Below are 20,218 nucleotides of genomic sequence, written 5' to 3'. Positions count from 1 at the left end.
GAAAACTAGTGCTGTCAGTACAGAAGCACTCCTTATATTTTTCTCACCTGAAATTCTCCATGCCTATTAACTTCACAGTAAGGAGGAGGGGAAAAGAAAAAAAAGAGAGAGAATGTATATAAACACACGACAGTATAAAAACTACATAGAGGAACACTTGCAGCTGAATGAATAAAGGCCTGCTTTGAAAACACAACTAAGCAAGCTACTATGAAGTTTCTGTTCCTTACTGGACAGTGTCTCAGGATTTTTAAAACACGTATTTTGCATGAAAGCAAAACATGTATCCTCTTAAACAGGAGCTAGAAAACTATTCTGCTTTATGAAAGTGAAGTCTCTCCTCTGTTATTTCATTCCCTTACTAGCATACAGTTCAGTAGGAAAAATGTCTGACAATTATCTGTAAAACTACCGTATCTTCAGTAAAGTAAGATAACTCTACTTTTAATTGACTAGATATATATTCCTTTTCCAGAAACACATAAAATACTTAATGAAAATTAGCACTGCAACATTTTTAAAAGGAGTACATATTGGTTTAAGTACACAATGTAGAGATCAGAGCAAGATTCGAATCAAGACTCATTGACAAATAGAGATCTCATCCAAGGCTCGTTTTTCTCATGCATTTAATCATCAGCATACATTATTAACAAGGGGTAATTGCTTAGTGCAGAAAGTGTAAGTTACTTCAAAATTAGATTGCAGGTTTGTTCATCTGATGGCTTACAATTGGTAGCAATTACTGTTCTTCAACTCCTAGATGATTGCAGAGTAAAAGCTAGTTACATGATCCTCTACTTCTCCCAGTCTCTGCTTTCAAGAGTCATTTGGTGCAGACCTTTAGGCAAGCCATAAAAAGTCTACCTATTTGATACTAAAACCAAAAAGTTACACAAGCCAAAAATGATAATCACAATGGCTGAGACAATTAAAGCTGTTGGTAAGTTATAGAAGGAAAACAGTAATAGATAATACCAGAATGGAACAAACAGCATAAGACTAGGGACATATTAGCAGGATAAAACTCGTCACGGTGTGTTGTATTTCTTATACACACACCTATCTGGCACAAAGGTTAACTTCAATGCTCATCAGCACTAACACAACACATAGCAGTTGGCACTCAATATCCTCTGGTCATCAAGAAAAATGTTACGTGAGAGATGAAGGAAGCAATAGGTCATCCTAGCAAGCCACTCCTGAAAGTCAGGATTTGACACAGCACCACTTTCCCAAGTATTTAATGCTGAGAAGCATTTTTCCCCATTATGCAAAGGGCAGCAAAACACCCTGACAAAGAATACTCCATGTGAGCATTTCCCTTTTTTGTGTTGTTGAACCCAAACTTAATCATTATATTTGGCAAATTGTGAAGTGCTCTGTGGGAGCAAAAAGCTGATAAACAGAAATACCTTCAAAGTTACATGGCTAACCAGAAGCAGTATCAATAAGATGCAGATTTTAAGACAAGGTTCAAAACCTTAGAACAATAAACCTACGCTAGTCTTAAGGATCAGCGTCAATCATTGCAAATCATTTTCACTTAGGCATGTGCCCAGCAGACAACTACCAAAGAATTTACATTTTCAGTAGAAAATTCCTAGAACATGAATGCTCTGTCCATAATATTTATTAATATTAAATGCTAAACACACAGGATCATAAAGATCAACCAAAGTGACTAAATAAATAAAAAAATCCCATACTGTTGTGCAGTAAATCAATTTTAACAGCATCTTTAGACTTGAAATGTAGATTTAAACAGAGTTGGGCTAGGGGGAGGTGTCAGGGGGTTGTGGTACTGGATGATCTTTAAGGTTCCTTCCAACCCAAACCACTCTACCACTACAATTTTGCATCAGTGTTAAAAGATCCTATATAGTTTAGAAGCAAGCTTTTCAGTAACTTAGAAAAAGTCAGATAATACCAATTCTGTACGCTATAGCAAGCTGGTTTATAGTGTACTTGCACCATTCTTTCTGAACAAAGACAACCAAAACAACAGCTGAAGTGTCTCTGTCTGCCTATGACAGCTGCCAGGAACTTTACCATAGAACAACTCAGAACAACAAGACGACGGCTAACAGCGATAAATTCAGTGTCCTTTAGTTTATAGTCAGCCACCACAAAAATGAAAGGGTGAGATTTCAACATACAGAGGCATATGCTTTACAGCTAAAGGGAGTGTTTTAAATGTCAGACCAGCTGATGCTGGAATGATCTGCTAGTGGTGTTCAAAGATAATACAAAACTAGAAAGAATGAATGAGTCTCAGAAATATGCTCAATAAGCTCTCTGAGACTCTTTAAGGCAAACAGCCAGGGAATACTCAAATGGTCCTTAAAAGTGAGATACAGGTTTGAGAGTGCACAGCATTACCATTGCTCCTTCTGTTTACAAGACAGGAGTAATTAGTGCCTGTTTACCAAAATACTGAACATTTTGAGTTTGAATGTTTCAAGTGCCCTTAAAATTACCAAATCAGAGCACAGAAATAAATCCATGGACATCAATAATGATTATTTCTTTACTACTTAGAAGGCTTGGAAAGAGAGAGCTGATTTGCCAAACTTACAATTACTTGGTGGTAAATCTAAGGATCTGGAAAAGAAACTCCAGTATCTAATGCTCACGAAGATACAGTGGGAACCCACAGGAATTTGGATTTAATCCAGTCTAGCATACAAACCTAATGATTGTCTGTGAGTCACTGTCAAATAAAAAAAAAATTGGACTGTATTCTGTTACCATCATCTGAGATGCACTTAACAGCAAACGAGGCAACAAATCAGCACAAACTGATTTGTGGTGGTTCTGTCAAGCTGTAAAATGGCACTCATAAGAGCTAAGCAAAAACACATGAGCTACAAGTGTTACATCCTACCAAGTCAAGGTTTTCTACTGAAAAGCAACAGCCTTTTGCTTTTTTCCAAACACTCAAATCCATTTCAGATGTTCCTAAAAAGGAAAGCTAATCTTTTATTCCTAGATTCAGATATCACTTATATGGCTCTATCATCATAATTAGCTCTGCCTACCCATATGTTGCCCCACTCCACCCCTTTCACTTACTATAGATTTCATGGAAATGATCCAGCCCAAAAGTTACTCAATTTACCTGTGTGCAAGTGCTACTGTGATTACTACAGAGGACTGATACCCAGTATAGTATTAGCAAACGGTTGTTCATTAAGTAAAGACTAAGGAACAGGATTTGTTTATCCTTTTTTAGTAAAATTATTGAAATCAAAGAAAGCACAGAGTGCAGCTCCCCTTTGGTAGCTGCAGAACTCAGGTGGGACCCCTTTACTGCTACTCCTATCTGAGCTGGTTAAACTTGGGACATCCAGATGCAATTTCAGTTCTGATCACAACCATGATAAAGCTAGCAAGATTACTAGCAGCCAATGAAGGTCTGCTCAGTTATCACCATGCCTGTAATGTATCTGTAACTCTTAAAGCACTTTTCAAAGTTTGCCTGAACAGTTGGGGAAAAGGAACTGCAAACCCATGAAAAAGTTTGGAGGAAACAAACTCCGGGTGCTATTCGTGACTTCTGGCAGCTTGCTTATCTCTGTCAGTTCCCTTACAGTGGACAGTTAAGTTTCCCTTGTCCTAAAAAAAATTCCATTCACAAAGTATTAAGGGAGAAATATAATATAGTATGGCTAAAACAAGGCATTTTGGATACGAGACAGTTTATTCAAAATACACTGCAAAGGCTTTTTGCTAAAGTTTGATATCTATGTTCTTGCCCCCAGCTACCTCTCCTTTTAAGGAAATAAAGTTACGTTAGAGATGAATGCCTAGAGTGGCTAATAGCTGCTGATTCACGTTATGCTGACAAGGAATGAGCAAGCATTTTAGTGCTCGTGTTTACTGTGTTTATTGCTTCTCCATCTTTAGTTCAGAAAGACTTGAAAAGCAAACAGCAATATAAAGGCAAAAAGCTTTGCTTCCTAAGAACAATGCTTTCTCTGCTAAAAAAGAAAATCTCCTCTTTGGATGATTAGCACATTTCATAAGTAAAATTCTAAGTTGTATTCTTTATGAGACTAAACACCTGCATGACACTGTTCACAGCTTAAACTACATAAATGAATTTTTGGAAAATGATGATGTTGTATTTAAGCAATGCAATCCTCACCGCAGCATTTGGACTTCTGCCAAAGTCACAAACAAGGATTAAAAAGAATCACGGGAAGTCTGGCAAGTTTCAGGTCTGTGCTGAGAGTCTTAATTAATTTTCCAGGTTTGGAAAGCTATATGAGAACTTGGGGTACAGAGTGTGCAGTGGAACCTGAGATTCCTAGCAGTCACAGGACTCCAGAAGCTAGGATTTTAAAGAAAAAAAGCAAAGGATTGATACTGTGTAACCAGATTTTCCACAGAGCAGAGGTCTGAATAGCTTCCCTCAGATGATACAAAGCAGTCCACCTCAAAGCCAGAAAATTAGATTACTATGTTGCAGCTTGCCATTATTTTACACAACACTAATTGTTTAATTTTTGCACTGGGAATAGAGAAAATGTGTTGTGGGGTTTGGTTTGTTTCACTGCTAAAAAATTAAATAGGACTGAAGGGATTTCAGAGATGACTTTGCAGTAAAGTTCCATCACTTAAAATCCTTCAATTCTGCTGGTATTCCAACCAAGTTACTCTGGGAAGATACCAACAATACACAGACCTCCTAAAGGCATAGTTCACCTGAAAAAAAGAACAACAAAACACATACAAAAAACACCCACAAAACAAAAAACAGCCAACACAAACCACAAGAAACCTACAACCAAACCAAACAAAAACCATCTAACACTAAAAGAGCCTCCTGAAAGTAAAACACCCCCAAAATGCTGGCAGAAATTGATTATTTATTTATATAAGAACTAGGTTAGATAGCAAAACATTAACTTAAGATAAGGGGTAGACCAGAATAATGCCAAACAACATCTCCTGTCAACTGTTGCCTTTACTTGAAGGACAAATACCTTTGAATTTATAGCCACATTCTAGTCCTTGTCACAGTTAAACCACATGAATTCTTTTGATTATTGGCAGAATCCATACACAAGTACATGCGTCAAAATATTTGGGTTGGATACTAAGTTAACCATCTGTGATGATATCCTACATTACTCACAAGGACAGAAAAAATAACCTGAAAGAAGGGAGAAGCAAATATATTGGTAAGTCAAAGAATATACTTTTTGGAAGTAATATTCATAACCTTGTATCTAGTATTAGTTTTTTAACTCCAACTTGGTTCCACAACTACTCTTCACAGTACATGAAACTCAGAATTTTGTGAGGTTTTTTTAGACATAAATCAGAACAAACCTCAGAAACATTAATATTAGCATAGAAAAGCACAGGCAAAAATTACATAAGGAAATAAAGATGTGGAAACCCAAATTTCAGATGGTAATTCCAGGAAAGATTTTCACTAAATCACATAAACCTCTGTTTCATTTATCCCATAAAGAAACTGTAGACTATTTCCTAGCTGACATATGATGTTAAAGGACATGGGCTTATGGCCTCAGCCACTTTTGGGATGGTACCATATAAAAGAAGTGCAAACAGGGATACCAAATGCTATCTATTTATCAAATTGTTAGTCAATGGGCCAAGACTGGAATCAAAACAAACACCTACAAACATTACCTTGACACTTCAAATGAAGTCATTAACAAATTATCTCATCATGATTCCAAAGATTAGTTGAATAATTCTTTAAGATGCAAGCTCTCCCTCAGAAGCATATTGAGTGACTGATACCTCTTCCACTCTGCAAAGTACATCTAGTGAACCAGCTTCATTTATTTGTATTTCACCAATGCTGCTGAAGTCAGTTTGCCCTTCACAGCGTTATTCGTCCTCCTTTTCTTCAGTAGCTAGCTGGTCAGCAGTGAGTCTCAAGTATACAAAACACTAAAGTTTCTCTTTGTGTTACTTAAAACAAACAAGACTTCCTTCCACACTGAAAAGCACAGCAACACTACTGGAGATGGAGTTACTTATGTGATACAGCCTATGATCTGTTACAGCAAAATGAACCTTTCTATACTTTTTCCTCTCCACACAGGGCAGGGAAAGCTACAGGTGATTGTCCTCATACAGTAAGCCCACTGTGGTCATACTAGGCTGAATTCATGCACTTAATGGGTGTTTCAACAGTTATTTTTTGCTCACTGAAGATTTTGTTGATAACCACATTTGCATCAATGTGTTACCTATGGTTTAACTAACAATGGCATATGAACAGGATGTATACTATAAATGCTAGAAAGATTTTTTTTACTGCCCATAAAACCTCTTCTTGAAACTTTCAGTGGCTGAATTCTAGGGGCAACTCAGACACAAAGAGAACCATTTGACTGACCTACAGCTCCTCTCCCCACACCAGATAGCCTAGTGAGGAAGAAAGACTGGTCTATGATTAAGAGGAAATCTATGAAGAATTTATGTGAACACCTCATCTTATAAAACTTGGAAGGCTAGGAGGCACGGGTGGAAATGACAAGCAGACTTGTTGAGCTATGTTTCCCTAAAACATAAGGCAGTTATCTGGGACTCACACAACTCATGCAAAGACATGTTTGCTCTACGCCCAATGAGAGCGCCACCTGATCCAAATGATCAGGTAAAGGGTGTGGGTTTTAATGCTAGAAAATTCTTATATTAACATAAATGCATTACTGTTCAACATATCCTTAAAGATTTTAGAACCTATTAAAAACAAGCATGTAATGAGCACACCAAAATCTTGCACATTTATTAGTATAAACCACCCAAAAATACAGCAGATTGAAGTTAAATCTCTACTTTAGCATTTTAATTAGAATCAGCATGCTAGTGAAGCAAACCACTCACACATTCCACTTAACTCTGCTTTCACTTACTTCACAAGATAGACTTGGACAACAGTAGGTTCTTTTTTAGACTGAATTAAGCTGTACTTTACAAGTACTTCTATAGATGTCCCAATACTAAAGGATTCACTAGAGTTAGCTCAAAGGAAGCACTTCAAAACATTGTGTGCTTTTCAGAATATCCATATTCCGTTTTCAGGGACAACCGTTTCTCTCTGCAAATCAGCCACTTCTGGGCCTGACTACTTGCTAACATGCACATAGACTTACACTTACTACAGCATCAAAAAGTAATTCTGCAGTTTAAGTCATCCCCAAAATTAACCTCATAAGCCAAAATTTGGAGTCTCTCAGTTGTTTTAATTTGGACTCACCATGTTTGACAGGAATACACTCTTTTGTTTTCACTTTACTATTTGAGATTAAAGAACTGACTCTATTACTGGAGTATCCAGAGAGCTGTGCAGCCCTGATTTACAGTGCATTTGGACTGTAATTATTCCATTGTTACAGTCAAATGTTTTTCACACACTGGAATTGCCTTCCTGAACTGCCTCAAATTAACGTGTCTGTCAAAAGTAACCACATGGTGAAACTGTGCATACAGTTATCTTCACATTACTGCTAGAACACTTGGGTTTTTTCCCCTTTATTAATTCAATAAATATGTAGAGACTCCAGTTGTATATGAATTCGAGATTAGTTACATTATTATACTAAAATAAAGAACGCAAATACCACTTAGCAAAAAAAGAGGCGACAATTCTTTTAAAGTACAACGTTTTCAGCATGCCAAGTATCTCACTGTACAGAACAAGACAGACAGGATCTGTACCTCGTTGTTTACGGTCTAAAATAAATCTGTCCCCAGCTCCCCCAAAGAGTAATAAACGCTAAACACACCAGTTGCACGTCTCACCCAGGCAAAGCGGGGTTACCGCCGGATTTCCAGCAGGGTTCAGCTGCCCCTTTCACACGGAGCCAGGGGCCGCGGCACGGGAGAGCCACCCCTCTGTCACTGGAGCGCACGGGCACGTGGGCACCCGCGGAAGCGGGGGCCAAGACAGCGAGTAACGACTGAACGGTCAGTCGTTGGGCGCCCAACGCTGAAGAGGGGACTGGGGGGAGGGGCGGGGCAGATGGACAATACCTGAAGCAGAGACCAGCAATAAGGGGGAGCCGGGGCGCCACCCGGTGCCCAGCGCTGACAGGGCGCCCCCGCGAGCACTATACCTGCTCCACTGCCCTCACAGCCCTCGCCCAGGGTCCGGGTGCGCCCGGCCCCGCCGCGGCGGGACAGGCCACTATGCCTGCCGCAGAGTGGCGGGGGAAGAGGGCGCCAGCTGACTAACACCGCCCCTATGAGCGCGCTTCAGGCTCCTGCACCCTCTCCCCTCCCTACAACCCCTTCAGCCTAACGGGCACCGGACGGACGAGAGCCCACGCGCCCGCTCCCAACAGCGGCCGGCTCAGCTCACCTTAGTACCTGGTGCCGCTTCTCTGCGGGCCAGTCGGCCGAAGGGCACCGCCTCACCCCTCTTCTCCGCCCGCTCGCCCGGGCCCGGCCGCTCCTGGAACAGGCTGCGGCCCAACTGCGGCGCGAGCGGTCAGGTGACTCCCAACAACATTACCCGCCCGCAGCCCCTGCCCCCCCGCCTCCTCCCCTCCGCGCGCACACCCCGCTCACCGATTGGACACGGCGCTCCCTGCCGACGCACAGCCGCCCACACCTCCGCTCAGTGCGCACGCGTGGCACCGCTCCCAGGGGCAGCGCCGGGCCCTGTGGCCCGCCTCCGGTACCATGGGAAGCGTCCCCGCTCATCGGGGCGATTTGGAAAGCCGAGGTGGCGGCGGGGAATTGGCATGGGCGTTGGGCGGGCCTTTCTCCGCCTCTCTGAGGGGATGGGTCTTCGCGGGCGGAAAGCTGTAGGTACTTCTTAAAGGCAGCTCTTGCTGGCTGGAAAGTGCTGGTTACCGTGTCCGCCCCCACAGCCTCCTGTGTTGTCGTCACCTCTTAGGTTGCCTAGAGTAGGGGGCGTGACGGGGCGAGAGGGGCTTCTTGCGCTTTACTTTTGTAAAACTCACGTTCTTTTAGAAGCGTGGTGCGAGCCCTGTGCTGGGAGTTGCCATCAGTTAACAGGCTTGGCCAGTAACGTGATTCCTTTCGTGCCGGGAAATGTTAAAGTAGCGTTTTGTAAAGGTACCATTCTGAGGGAGGTTTTGCCGCTGTCACAGACGTGCTCAGCGTAGGTGAAATGTTTTGTGGCAGCTCAAGCTGGGTTGATGTAAAGGTGATCTGGATGCGTCATGTTGATGGCCGTCCTCATCTGTGTCTGACTTGTCATCCGGCTGTCAAGCTCTCTGCTCGGCTGTGTACGAGGAGATAAGATGTAAGGCAAAAAAATACCGTGCAGCAAGTTATGGGAAAGAGGTAGCCTTCATCTACCCACGGACAGACCTGGGCTAGGACTGAAAGTGGTGTAGTGTTATTGTTCCTGTCCCTAGGATGTCCAGCGCTACCTCTTTGTAGTTTGTATACTGTTTTCAAGTCCTGACAAGTATTTTCATTTGATGCTACCATCTATGTGTACAAATTCAGTCCAAGATAGATCAGAGGATATCTTGGAAACTGCTGTGGTGTGTTACCCTGTTGAGGACCAGAAAAGTTTCAGTATTTCTAGGCTTTTGTAGATGACGGAGTCGCCGTCATTGAAGGTGTTCAGGAGGAGACTTGATGGGGTACTTGGTGCCATGGGTTAGCTGTTTGGGTGGGTTGGATTGGTTGATGGGTTGGACATGATGGTCTTGAAGGTCTCTTCCAACCTGGTTTGGTTTATTCTAATAAAGGTTTACTTGTCTCCTCCAAAGCAACTCAGAGTAGCAGTAAAGTCTTTCCTTCAGCTAAAAGTTACCAGAGGGCAGCTTCTTCTCCCCAGTGACAGCTTGAAGCCAATGCAACTGATTGAAAGACAGAAGAAAACCCTGTTCTGCTTTTGTATATTAAAAGGGGAAAAATGCTCTGTTGGCCATATCAGAGGAAGGGTAAACTCCATGTGCCTGTTTATTCAACGACACCACTGAAGGCAACCTTCTTCCAGAAGCTGCATATCCTGAGTAAAGCATTAATGATGTCAGAAGATGCACTGCAAGAATCCTACTGGGAACTTCCTTGTTATTAAACTTTAACAAAGTTTAACAATTTTGTTTACATTTGAATTATAAGATTACATTTATGCCTCATGAAATAACTTAAAGCAAGTACGAAACCTGATCTACTGGGAAGTGTCCCTGCAATGCCAGAGGGGTTGGAACTAGATGATCTTCAAGGTCTCTTCCAATCCAAACCATTCTGTGAATCTATGAAACATTCAATCTGTGTTATGCTGTATTTAAGTGTCATGTAACTTTCTAAAGCTGTTTTCACAAGTAGGCATTTTAAACTTGATTTAAACCTTCGTGAGAATTTACAGGGAAAGTATTAGGAAATATCTTACTGGTAATATTTAGTAACTATAGTTGTGTGTAAAAGAGGAGGGAGTTCTTTCCATATTTGGGTGTAATGGCTGACCTTGCATAAATCAGAAACGGATGAAACCATGCAGAAAAATGCTTATGTTTCAAAATCATGGAGGGTCAGGAGCATACTTTTATGTGTTAGTTTACTCCTACATGTATTAGTACACATTTCTGCAGAGTTACTGTCATTACAGTGGTACTGCTGATGGAGTTCTTCTTTTATTTACTTTCGGTGGTAGGCGAGTTAGAAATTAACACAGGTCAGAGGTCTGAGGTTCTAGGGCTGATTCCACCCCTGCCCAGTGAACCAAACAGTTTCATTTTCACGGCAAACTAGAACTTTTCAATAGCTTTCTTCAAAAGGCATTGTTGAAACTGATAACAAAGTAACGTTCTTGGTGTTTTATTACTTTGCTTGCTGAAGAGAGGATTCTGAATGTTGGGGTTGGTTATTTTAAGTGGAGAGCGGCTGCGTTTCAGGGGAAGGCTTCACTTCTTCAATCATTTCTAAGTCCTTAAGGCTCTGTTTTGTAAGGTGCATTTTGTTAGTATTTCTTTGTCTCCATTTCTTTAATCAGTCTTCTTCATTAGCACCCAAAATAAAAATGACAGGCCAGAGCACTGTAAAAGCAGATGTGCAACCATACCTCAGCTTACTCAAGTGTTCCCACTTGCCGCAGGCTCTGAGAACTCCAAGTACTTACTCTGAAAATTGCGCAAGCAGATGGAAAAGGCTGAAAAATAGGAATTATCTTTTCCTCTTTTGACAAATTCAAGATGGGCAACACCATGTCTAGATCTGCAGTAAGTGGAAGTCTGTCTTTTTTTTGCAGCTGCTCTAGTGCTTGGCACATAAACGTAGCTGTCTTGTAAAGTGATGCAACTTTCATTTTATTCTTGCATGAGCCTGGATTCTTAGAGTCTTTGTTGTGGGCTAATAGAGGTGAGTAACAGTTGTGTTTTGTAACTGGCAATCATTCTAAACAAAAGCAACATCCACAAAGTAAACACGCTTCTGTGTTGGCAGTACATGAGTTTAGTCAAGCAGTGCTTTCTCTGAAAGGCTTGCAACAAGCAGGATTGTATACCCATACGATCATCCACGCTGACAGCTGGGACAAAAACGTTGCACCTACACCAGGCTGGAGCTAGTGAGGCAAAGAGGGTATCAAATCAAAAAGGGTGCTGAAAGACTATAAAGAATAGAAATGATGGGACAGACAAAGGATGGAAGATTCAAAGATACTTGCTGAATTATGAGCAAATCTGGATATTCAGTTACTAAGTTTAAAATACATATATGTCCAGGGTTTGTTTGTTCTTTTTTTCCTTTTTTTTTACGCTGATCTTGCAAATATTCTCTGAAGCAAGATGCCTTTGAGCTGAGGTTGCCTTTCCTAGTCTCTTTGGCAATTCTCTGACAAATATATTCATCTTGGTGCCATGGTCTAGTCATGAGGTCTGTGGTGACAGGTTGGACTCGATGACCTTTGAGGTCTTTTCCAACATTAGTGATACTGTGACTGTATATTTCTGTTAAAGGAATAAACTGCATCCAGTACTTTGTAAATTGAAATAACTCCTTTGACAGTTCTTTTCATACATAACACAACTGTTATTCATATTTTGATTAAACAAGAAATTAGTAGTGGACCCAGCTGTATTATAACTTGGGCATCTGAAATGTTTTTAAACTCTCACACAGGATTTAGCAAAATCATTTATCATGGAAGTATGGTGGGCTTCTCTCTGCCATTCATATGAAGGATGTATTGAGCAAAATTCTGAGGTTTTCAATTTTTACAAAGGCTGATACATATTTTCCTTCTCTGACTGGTCAGTAACTGCCTTTCACCTCATTAGAAAGCAGTATTTAATCCTTTTTAGTTATTGCTCAGTATATTCCCCAGTACACTCAGAGTGTCATTACAAAATAACATAAGCAATTTGTTACCAACTAAATTAAGGACAACTATTTGATAATGATATCAACTTAGTACCAACTTAGTACCTTTTTGCTTGAGATTTGAGTACTAACAGTTCTTAAAATTTATAGATACTGAGGGGTCTTGAATACAAGTCCTATGAGAAGTGGCTGAGGGAGCTGGGGTTGTTCAGCCTGGAAAAGAGGAGGCTGTGGGGAGGCCTCATTGCTCTCTACAACTGTCTGAAAGGAGGTTGTAGTGAGGTGGGGGCTGGTGTCTTCTCCCAGGTAGCAACTGATAGGATGAGAGGAAATGGCCTCAAGTTGCACCAGGAGAGGTTTAAGATAGATATCAGGAAAGATTTCTTCACCTGAAGGGTCATTGGGCACTGGAACAGAAAAGTGGTGGAGTCATCCCTGGAGGTATTTAAAAGGCGTTTGGATGAGGTGCTTAGGAATATGGTCTAGCAAAGAGAGATGTTAGGCTATGGTTGTTCTCAACAATCATAAGGTCTTTTCCAACTGGGCAATTCTATGATTCTAAATGTCTAGGTTGCTCTGTATTTTCTGTTACTTAGAGTTCTCATGCCCTTACACACATTTGTGATTCCTAATCCCCTTCCACTCAGATATGAAGAAAGCAGCTCTAAGACAACTAGTTGGTAAAAATGGAGTTACAGAAACACAGGAACCTAAAATGCCTACCACTAGATTAAAAAGGTATGGGGGTTTTCTGGTCTTTCACTAAAGATTTTTCTGGGGAAGAAAAGGGAACAGAAGAGAGTTAAAAAATAAATAAAGCAAATGGAGCTCTAACATGAAGGTTGCCTACCAAATTTTGGATTGCACCCACCAAGAAGGGGTCTTCATCTCTTGTTCCCAATCTTGGGGATAATGCAATGCTGATCTCCCACACAATAGGGAATTAAATTATGGCATAATGGCTTGCTCCTCACACACAGACTGAAGAACTCAATACTTTCCTCACTGAAATCAGACATAACTGGGAAGAAGAAAAATGAAAAAGTTAGTCCTCTTTTTTGTCCTGAAAAAGAGAAGTAAAACCAGCAAAAAGAAGATCTGGGAGCTAAGCTAAAACAACAAGGAAGTAATGTCTTCCTGCAGATTAATAATGAATGTTTTAAAGATGATATAAAAATTGACATGATAAATACATAATTAGTGATGATGATTACAAATAGGAGAAAACAACAAAAAATATTCCCCTTGTTTTCCTGCTACATTGACAACAATGGGCTTTTGAGTCCCAGTAAATGCTGTTACTTCCCTATGAAGCCTGGCTGTAGCTGTCTATTTGCTAGTGTTATTTCATGCTTCTGGCACACAGGATGCATCAGCCTCAGCTCTAGTCTTCATGTGGGCAATGGCCCAGAGAGATGACAGTGGTCTAATCTCTGGAGGTTAGTCATGTTGATTAAAATAAGAAGCATTTGATATTGTGTGTGATCTTTTCTGCCCTTATGCTCTTCCTGTTCTGAAGCTAGTTTCATACAGTGCTAACTTGGCTAATAAATTCTCCAGAGGTAAATTGCAACATATGCCAACTCCAGCTCCATATGCCATATCTCTCCTTAAAGGTGAGATTCATCTCATTGATCTTTATCCACCCAAAATTTAGCTATGTAGTCTAAGCTGCTTACCTAGAGTGCAGTAAATAAAACTAGATGGGCATCTCCAGGGGGGAATTTTTCTCTTCCTGTGGTAGGTGTCTGCGACAGGTGTGATGAAACTCCTTTTGGAGATACCTGTCTCAAGCCTTTATCTGTGGTGGGAACATGGATAATTGAGTTAGGCTAGAGGCGTAACTCTCGGAGGACTATGCATTAATTGAATCTGTGCTTCCATTCTTACTTTCTGCAGGACATTTGGATCAGAATCCTCTAGAGTAAAAGTGTCATGGAGCCATTACAAAGTAGAATGATAAAGGTCCATCTTCCTTTCATCATTAAATGTCTTTTTTTTTTTCTCCTTCTTTTGTTTTCTTTTTTTTTTTCTTTCTTTTTTTTTTCCTTTCTTTTTTTTTTCTTTCTTTTTTTTTTCTGCCTGAGCAGGACACTTACTTCAGTGTCAGAAGAGGGTTTCTGTCTTGGCCTCTTACCTACTGATTAAGAATATGCGAGGAATCCTTCAGACTTTGTTGTAAACCAAATTAGTGCAGAGATCACCACAGTAAATCAGATGTAAAAGACATGCAGTTGTCCTGGACACACCAGGTTTCCATACATGGATTGAATGCCTGCACGTGGTGGGTAGTAGGTCTGATGCCTTCCTGGAAGCACTGGCCACAGTGTTGCAAGCAGAAATTTGCCTTCGTACATGTGCAGCAATTCCAGTACTTCTGCAGAGCAACACATTTTCTGTGCATATGGACAGCGCTGCACATCTGCAAGACATGCATGTGGTCATGGCAGATGCGGTGGGAAAAGATCTCACCTGGGACTGATTTGGTCTCTCCAAACAACTGATTGAGCTCATGGCCTGATTCTGGCATGCTCTTGTGCTTGTTGACACCATGAGCCATGTCAAGAGAAAGGGCCACCCTGGCTGAAGGCTACATTGCACTGACATCTGTGTCAAATATGACTTCTGTTGATGTCATATAGAAGAGTAATCCATTTACACTCCAGTAAATGACAACCAAACCACTCCCTCCTGTGAACTTGCAAATGCAAGAGCTGTTCTTTTGATCTACAGTTAAGGAACATTTTCTAATTGCAAGTTGAGCTATCAAGGAGCTACAATGGTATGTGATGCATTTAGGCAACTGAAACCTCAGAACTGTGTTAGTATGTGCAAAATGAAAATCTGATTCTTATTTTATACTGTATGTATATGATTAGATGGTGTTGGGTGATAGGTTGGACTTGATGATCTCAAAGGTCTTTTCCAACCTGGTCTGGTCTCTTCCATTCCATTCCATTCCATTCCATTCCATTCCATTCCATTCCATTCCATTCCATTCCATTCCATTCCATTCCATTCCATTCCATTCCGTATTGTTCTAATTCTGAAGAACACACATGCTTATTTTTCATGGTTTCTTGCTTAATAAAACTATTTTGTTCATCCTTGGAAAGAATATTGTTAATCACAGGAAAATGTTCTTAAATCCCTGTTTATAAAAGCAGAGGAAAAAAAATGCTTGTTGTCTAGAAGTAAATCCTATTCTAATAAACTGTCTTTAAAGGTGCAGTTGTGAAAGTTATTATCTTAAAGCTAATGTGGTCCAAGTTCTCATCAAAGCTTCTTAAAATGACAATTTGCCACTCAGTTAAAAGATGTTCTTCAGAATAAAAAAATGAAGCAAAACCCACAAACAAACAAAAAAAAACCCCAGCAACATTATCAGTAATCTTTCAGTGGGAAACAAGAGATACTTTTTTCCTTGAAAAGAATGAGATGTGGTTGTTGGCTTTTTTTAATTCTATGAGAAAGGTTATAAACCATGTGGCAAAAAGGTGAGAAAAAGATTGGAGTGTCTAGCTGTGGAAAATAAGAGAACTGCTTGGGCAGGCTGAGGGAGATATATGAAAAGGCCAAAGAATGAGAATTGCAGCAGGACAGATGACAAAGCCCCATCCAGGTACTTAGCTTGAAAGAGGAAAACTGTTAATGAAAAATGGATTTCCTCTCCTGGAAACTTGGAGTAAAACTGTTAACAGCTTAATTTTGTCAGATAGCAATGCCTAATCTTAGGGATCTAGGAAAAGGGCAGAAATATTGAGGATGCGGTGAAATTACTGCAGCTAGGCTGTCCAAACCAGGCATTGTCATACAGTGGCTCATTTGAAGCCTGGGAGGAAACCTTGGTGTGTGTGGGAAAGGCAGTGTATGTCATCCAGGGCTTGATGAGTGTTTGCAGTCTCAAGTAATGCTGTGGGATTGCAGCTGTGTGGGCTTCAGATGAATTATCTCCCTGCAACAGAAAACCGCTAAGCCTGAAACTAGCAGAAGCTTAGCTTTTAGCTAGATGGGGAGGTCTGCAAGCAGATTCATGGAAGGGCAGAAGCTTAGGCAGAAAGGAATGAAACCTAGTGAAACACCTTACAACTGGGGAGCCGAGGATGTGCATTCACAGGACCATAAACTAAATGCATAGCAATCCCCACCATTTCCTTGTGCCCTTCCCTTTTGAAAGGGCCATGCAGGGCAAGAAAGTAACCTCTTCAGAATATAGCCTTTACAGTACTAGGGAAGGAAGAGCCCATCTGTTTTCTTTAATTTATATTATAGTTGATTGACAATGTCCTGAATTATCATCTTGAGATGGCCCCTCTGCACACCCTTGGTTCAGGAGGACTGAGTGGTAATGAGTGTTATCTCCAGGTGTGTCTGTTTCAGGGCTCCTCTTGTTTTCATTATGAACTGCTCTGAGGAGCCTACTCATTAGTGCTGAGTTATCAGTCAGGAGTACTGCTTTGTTGTTCTTTTACTAAAGTGCAAACCCTCTCCACCCCAGAAGAAAGTTCCTTATATCCATAGAAGGAGATACCCTGAGTTTTCTTAAATTACAAAAATATTTGTGAATAAACCCCTTTAAAGCAGCAAAGAAATGGCTTCTCTCTCATACGCTCATGCAGATTCACAGATCTCTGCAATACTTGAAACTTTGGACCAATTCCCAAGAAACTGTAGTCATACCCCTGAGAGGAGAAGGATGTTGAGTCATAGTGAAGAAAGGAAAGAAAAGCTGAATGTTTTCTCTGTTACAGTCATCACAGAGGTCAGACACAACCAAGACAGACAGATGAACAACAAAAACACTGGTTTAATGATTCAAGGGGCTGGGGTTTCTGCCATTAGACAGAAACATTCCAAGCACTCTGAAAGAAAATATGGAAATTAATGTCACATTTTGGTATAAAGATTCTGAAAAGTAAAATCAGACTGTCTGCAGGATACTGTGAATTTACCAGAAGAGTGAACAATGAAACTGCATTTGCTTTAGGAGATTTCTGACATTATCAGAAAGAAGTGATAAAGTATGAGGTTTTTTTTCAGTGAGATATAACATACTTTTTTAAGGTAGCTAATTAAGATACTATTTTGCTTAAATAGGTTCTTCTTTTTGACCACCCAGCTTGCATGTGCTGCACTGGATAATTGCAGAAATGAATGATGTATTTAAAGATCTATCTCTGAGATTGTAAAACATACCAAAACTAGGAAAGGATACCATACATTCTAATACTTGGCTAGGTTTTAACTTCACAGCATAAGGTTCTTATTGTAACTTACTACTGTTGTATTGTTCACACAATGACTTACCAGGAAAACAGTTTGACTGTTCAACATATAAACTCTACTGTTACAGCTTTCTCAAAAGAGGATTTATCTTTCTGAGGCTGTGCAATTTCCCATTTGTCATAACAGAGGAAAATTGAGTCAGTGCCTGCTTCTGTTTAGAGCTGCACATTAAATGCCTCACAGCAGAAGCTGTTCAGTTTCTGGGACTCATTACCAAGCTGGAGTCTCAACTGAGAAATCAGAGTGCTTACTAGTTTGTTTGTCACTGCACTGCTCCACTGAGAAGATGGAGCAAATCTACACCCATCTGCTGTGTCTTATCTAGATTTCCTCTTGTTCTCCAGTAGCTGGCTAGTCATCAGCTTGTCCTGTGCTTGGGTGTGACTGCAAGCCATGATGAGTCATGGTTTAAGTGCACAAATCATACTGAAGAGAAAACAAGGCCAATTTTAAGTTTACTTTTGATTTTATCTGTAGCTTAATTCTGTGAAAGTCACAAAGAACCCCAAACTGCTATACACAGCAAAAGGTAACCCAGTGCAAATCAGACACAGGAGGTATCACCATCAACACGTGAAAAATAAAAGGAGGGAGAGAAATATACCTGCCATTTTCTGTACTGCTTCTAACTGTGGTGGAATCTCTTCTCAAAAATAGGGTGGCAGATGATGCACAAACTTGTGGTCATCTGTCATCAGAGGATAAAAGTTGCTGAAAACAGCAAGCTAACAATTGGGAAGAGACTTGCAAATCTGGAACTTGTTATAGAAATGATGAAAGTGATTATATGGTGTCATTTCCTGATAACTTGGTTCTTTGTTGTGTTTGTGTGTTTGCTTTTGGTTGTTTGTGGTTTGTTTTATTTTTTTTCTCATGAGATGTTGCCTAGGACACAATAGATGGATGGTTTCCTACTTTTCCTGCTTTTCCTCTCCCTTTGGACATCTGATGATCCACATCTGTGGAGGCTGGTTATGCCAGGACAAGAGAAGACTCATAACCTTTTTTAGAAACCTGTTTGAGTTGGGCTTCTTATGGTGCAAGGTGGGAGCTTCTTGAAAACACTTTCAAAGTTTGTTTTAGGAAGAGAGTTTCTTTCCCCCTTTCGCAGAATCACAGGGTGGTTGACATTGAAAGTGACTTCTGGATGTCATCTGGCCCAATCCTCCTGCTCAGGCAAGGCCACACAGAATGAGTTGCCCAGGACCATGCCCAGGTAGCTTTTGAGTATCTCCAGAGACGAGACTTCACATTCTCTCTGTGCAACCTGTACCAGCGTTTGTTCAGTGAAAAACTGTTTCCTGATGTTCAGATGGAGCTCCCTGTGTTCGGGTGTGTGCCCACTGCATCTCACTGGATACCATGGAAAAGAGCATGCCTTCATCATATGTACACCCTCCCTTCAGATATTTGTACTCATTAATGAGATGCCCCCTCAGCCGTCCCTTAATGGGGGTGAAGTACTAAAGAAGTCTCAAACAGGGCAAATAGCATAGTCAGAGACTAAGCTGATGTAGCTACTCTGCAGAAACCTCTGGTAATGATCACAATGTTTCTTCAGCTGTGCTTTTTGTCAGGCAAGTGTGTAAATGTTGCATGCAATGACAGTGCAGGCCTTGTGTGTTGTTGGAGCCTGGACACTGTCTCAGGCAGAGCTTGCCTAGCCTGGGAAGTTTTCAAAACACCCTGCAAAAACACCTCTGGTTGGTGAAGACTTATGTAGACATCCTGAACTATACAGCAGCCTATTGCTTCCTACCTTGTGCCTTGTGCCAAGTTCAGTATTCAAAGCTGCATGAATGTATCTTAGGTGTGAGTGTAGTCATGAGAAGCAGCCTGTGAGTATGTTGGTGATAGTTCCTATTGTGTATTTTCTGTCTTTGTTGGAATAAACCTCAATCTCTTATTTGCAGAGCTCACATAGGGCCTTCAGTCCAGCTGGGCTGGGTTACGTGTTGGTTACTGTTACAGCTGGCTACTTAACCTCTCAAGAAGCATTTGAAGCACGGAGGAGGGAAGGTGGAAGAATGGAAGGGCTGCTGCTCTACCAGAAGGATGGGAGAGATTCAAATTCCTGTGGGTACTTTGCACACAGACTTGTTTTCTGATATGGAGTTATCACAAATATGATCTTGAATTCCCTGTAAAGTGCTTTCCCACTCTTGTTTAGTTTAGGGGATTCATTTTCTCATATTATTTCATATACCACCATGATCTCTTTTCTCTTGTACAAAATCCTCATCTCTTGGTGGTTCTGGCAAATACTGGCTATGTCAACTCAAAGACTATTTGAGTACATAGTAGATTGTTGTAGCACTTTGTGCAAAGCTGTTGTCTGTGGTTGGGTGTACTCCTTAGGAGGTTAAGACCCTACAACCTTTCTAAGGGTTGTGACTGTGTATGGGATCTTCAGTGTAGTATCTTCTCTAGTTGCTTTTTTCAAAGCATGCTGCTACTATTGAGGCTTCAGGGAATGCTCAGCAGAGCAGTCTCCTGGTGACTAACCTCTCAAAACATCCAGGGTCAGCTTAATGTTTGTGAATTACTCAGAGGAGCAGTGTTCTTTGGGGTATGTTGTACCTGGGCATGTTACCTACTTCTGCTCACATCCTTCTACCTAAGAATGAGTTGAAAA

The 20,218-nt window shown here is 40.8% G+C and overlaps 1 protein-coding gene and 1 long non-coding RNA gene across 6 annotated transcripts in view; one reads left to right on the top strand and one right to left on the bottom strand.

The window, feature by feature from the left end:
- Positions 1–17,830, bottom strand: part of BACH1 (BTB domain and CNC homolog 1) — a 35,101-nt gene extending 17,271 nt beyond the window's left edge. The window contains exons 1-2 of one of the 5 annotated variants that reach the window (XM_068144487.1): positions 17,605–17,830; positions 8,563–9,244 (exon numbers count right to left, since the gene is read on the bottom strand). The gene's annotated coding sequence lies outside the window, so the exon portion shown is untranslated. Of the gene's footprint in view, positions 1–7,778; positions 8,071–8,353; positions 8,482–8,562; positions 9,245–17,604 lie in introns of those variants that run through there. The other 4 variants (XM_068144484.1, XM_068144488.1, XM_068144485.1 and 1 more) reach the window with 4 other exon arrangements.
- LOC137444140 (uncharacterized) lies at positions 8,637–15,665 on the top strand. The gene is made up of 3 exons (XR_010988089.1): positions 8,637–8,801; positions 11,225–13,035; positions 14,388–15,665. It is a non-coding gene; the product is annotated as an uncharacterized lncRNA (long non-coding RNA).
- Positions 17,831–20,218: the final 2,388 nt, after the last annotated feature.

Source organism: Melanerpes formicivorus, unplaced genomic scaffold (assembly GCF_026170545.1).
Source record: "Melanerpes formicivorus ecotype bairdi unplaced genomic scaffold, bMelFor1.0.p_v2 SCAF_11, whole genome shotgun sequence".
Taxonomy (NCBI): Eukaryota; Metazoa; Chordata; class Aves; order Piciformes; family Picidae; genus Melanerpes; species Melanerpes formicivorus.
The sequence above is the reverse complement of the archived record's forward strand: the minus strand, read 5'-3'. Positions and strand labels throughout refer to the sequence as shown.